The sequence below is a fragment of the Diplotaxodon limnothrissa genome, linkage group LG17 (genome assembly GCF_057381915.1).
Source record: "Diplotaxodon limnothrissa isolate DT_005_m linkage group LG17, D_limnothrissa_male_GT1.1, whole genome shotgun sequence".
Taxonomy (NCBI): domain Eukaryota; kingdom Metazoa; phylum Chordata; class Actinopteri; order Cichliformes; family Cichlidae; genus Diplotaxodon; species Diplotaxodon limnothrissa.
Window position 1 is genome coordinate 32,484,439 of NC_140612.1, and position 3,808 is coordinate 32,488,246.

Below are 3,808 nucleotides of genomic sequence, written 5' to 3' on the forward strand. Positions count from 1 at the left end.
TTGTTTTTTGCAGACCATTGTGTTTCTAAGACGTGGCCTCCACCAGTTTTGATTGGCTATAATGGACAAAATATTGTAAACATTAAAAGTACAATAAATAGTTTACTCCTGCGAGCCTTGGTCTATTTTTTTTCTCAAGATTGGTGAAAATTGTGCCACCTGTGAACTGGATCCTAATAATATACCATCCTATAGTGCTATAATCTCATTGTGATCCAAGTAACACGATAACATACCATCCTATAGTGCTATAATCTCATTGTGGTCCAAGTAACACACTGACCCATCATCTTTCAAAAACATTTTTTTCCCTGTCCACTTCCACATTCTCTGGCAGAATGTGAAATTTCCAGCTTTTTCTCGTCAAAAATGAAAGAAAAAAATGGAGAAAAGTTAGCACAATAGTAGCACGGCATAGAAGTTTATTGATTTCTGGCATCTTGTTACAGTAGATAATAATTTCTTTATATATTTTACATTGTTCTCGATAGTTTTTATTTCTTCCATAAATAGTGGCTTAACAGTGACCCAAAGACTAAAACAGAATCAGTTCTAGTTCTGACAAAAATATTGTTAATGATTTCATAGTTAAAGAATACAAAACCATAACATTTTGAATATACAATTTGTCATGATGTTAGCCAAGCACAGTCCATCCAACAGTGTTTTGTAAATGCTTTAAGATGCGTTTCAAAAGCACGATTGCACTGCAAAATCATCGGCTTGAACGAAACCCCGGATTATGCCTCTTATTCTTGCCTCGTCTGGTGTATGTCTCCATAATACATGAGATACAAATTGCACTATATTCCATGTGAATCACCAGGCAACAGAAACACTTCACTTTGAGTACATCTCTTACTTTGGGGATGTGTGTTGTGTCGTATCTAGGACCCCGTGCTACACGTTATACTTGTCAAACAGCTGTTGAAGTCCCCGAGAGACCAAACAACCACTTTAACTTGTCAAATGGCTCGAGACATCGTGAACGGCGTTTATCCATAATTACTTTCAGTCCATTCTTGTCTGGGTAATTCTGTGTATCCCTGAGCCACAACATTTTTTTTTTTTAAATAGCTTTCAAAACCTCTTGATGGCTGTTTCCATAATGGCTCCATCATCTCATTTTTATATGCACTTTTGATGGCATAATAGACACCAATTATTGGCAATGTCTCTAAACATGAAAACAAGGAAAAGAAAAAAAGAGCAATGCAGGTAAACGTATTGCCATCTCTCTTTTACATTCGTGAATGTTATTGTTTGTTTGTTTTTTGCCAAAGTTAAATGAAAAGGCATGAAAACGCCATTTTTTGACTAAGCTCATTCGTCATCTACGAGGCAGAAGGGACAGTGCAAACCAAAACCAAAATGAGTCACGGCTTGCTGGGAAACCAGTGAAACCAGTCGCACATTATTGCATGCACACGCTGCCTATTGAGCTACAGCATTATAATCTAACATCTTAAGCACTCTGCATTTATCTGACTTCAATCTACTTTAGAAACAGTCCGTAGATTGATGTGATATGTAGAAATGTACAGTTTTTGTTCTCTTTATAAGGCATGCCATTGTGATTCCTTTCTCAGCAGGTCACAGCGTCTGTGTCACAGCTGGAGTTGCTGATAATGCTGCAATCCTCTGTAAATGTCCCCGGACAGTTTCAGAAGGCCACGGGTCGCCTTTGCACAGCAAAGCAAACAGTCAAGCGAGGCTCTTCACACCGGAGGGAGGGTTTCACTTTATTATACACCTGCAGCTTCTTCACATGGGTTCAAATAATAGTCGATAAGATTTGGAGCCTGCGAAATGAAGTTAGCTACACAGAGAACACAGCGAGGGAAATTCAGGTTTGTAAATGAGTGGAAAAGATTTGTTGTCGCCCAAATTAAATCAGCTCGAAAAACAGAGGGAACGTGCTTCTTCTGAAGACGGGATTCAAAGCATTAAACTGCGAGTGATATTCTCGGCTCTGAAACTTTAGTTATATTTGCCCACACACTTTTGCAATAAGCACCCGCAAGTTGCAAGTGGGAAATTTTGGCTCCCATCTTTGGTCTGGGGGACAAAAAACACACACACACCAAAAAAAAAACAAAAACAAAAACAAAAAAAAACAGGGCCAATATTGATTTTTTATTTAACATCTGCAATTTTTTGCAGTTTTCTGAGCCCATACTGAGGATCCACAAGCAGTTTGGGTTTCTCCAATTCAGCTGGCAAAGGTTCATACTAACATCTTCTATCTCAGACTTCTAATACTGTCTTTTGTGATATAAATGTCGTCTTTCTGCGTGAAAGAGCTGACCGTAAAATATAAAATATGTATGGTGTGCAGCGCAGCCACCATTTGAATGAAGCTGGTATTTTTATTAAGCACAAGCTGCACATACACAAAAAAATACATTCATTTAACCATCTGTTGTGTGACACTAACTTTGGTTCATAGAAGACATCTTAAGTTTGTTAGAAATCATAGGATGGTGTGTTGATATGTGTGCGTGTGTGTTCCTGAACACAGTACACAGTGAAACATATCAAACACTCTCACCTTAACACAATTAAAGCTAAAGTGCAGAGGCTTTGTTACAACAACAACAACAACAACAACAACAACAGGCATACAGTAAGTGACTCCTAAACACGCACTAATCAGATGACTTAAAGAGCCTTTCGCCTACCTGAATAAAATATGTTTTGCTGCCACCTGGTGGTCACAGTGATAAATTATTTGAGCCTGGATTTACACCCAAGTGTGGAACTTTGTTTGCACCGCCGTTTTTTTGTTTGTTTTTTAAATTCTTTTGTTTTTTGCACAAGTCATCTGTAAGGAAAAAAAATCTGGTTCTTATCTCAAAACTGTAACATGCTTAAACTTCTTAGAAAATAACTGAGATAAAAAGCTGAAATTCTGACTTACAGATGACAAAAAAACCCTTTTTTCAGTGGCAGAAACAAGCTTCCATACTAAAGACATTTTCATTATGAGAAAAACAACAGATGCATGCCTACTGCACAACACATAATACTTAAATTGGACCACATTACAGCCACCATGTTCTACTTAAAATATCACTTCATTGGCCTCTTTAGTCGCCCTCTTTTAACTCTGACATACATTTTATGAGAAATGTTTTCAATCGCCGTCTAAACATACACACGAAGCAAACTCACTAGTTAATTAAAACAAAAAAAAAAGTTCAAACTCTTTTAGAAAAAAAAGACTAACCCCACATGGAGTTGTACTGACATCAGTTACCGTGACAAGGAGTCACCTGAATTGGAGCATTTTATCAAATTCACACTGCGCACAGTACTCAGTAGCTACCTTGAGTTCTGTTTCAATATTACATTTACTAACATCTAGTTTTAAGGCAATCAGATATGGCTATGCTTATAGCACAGGAGTCACTGTTTGTGCATGCTCATGCATCTGTCTCTTTTTTTGGATGGAGACGAGTACGCGTGTCAAACTACTGCACTGTGAAATTCTCTCATGATTTACTGCACGTGTTATAGTTTTTTTGCCGGGAATCGCTTGACTAATAAATGATTGTGTATTCAGAGTGTGTCCAGAAGTGCTAAAAAACCCCAAACAAACAAAAATAAAAACACAGTAGCTGGTATGTAGAGAAAAATGGTGCTGTTGCACTTATCCTTACTCACTCATGGGAGCTCAGACTGTGCATTAAACGGCAGATGATGACATCAGTTTAAGTTTAAGTTCAATTCTAGTGAAGAGGAGGCAGTGCAGTTTTCTTGTCACACTCTTTTTTCTTTTTTTTTTTTTGGCAAAAACCCTCCACTC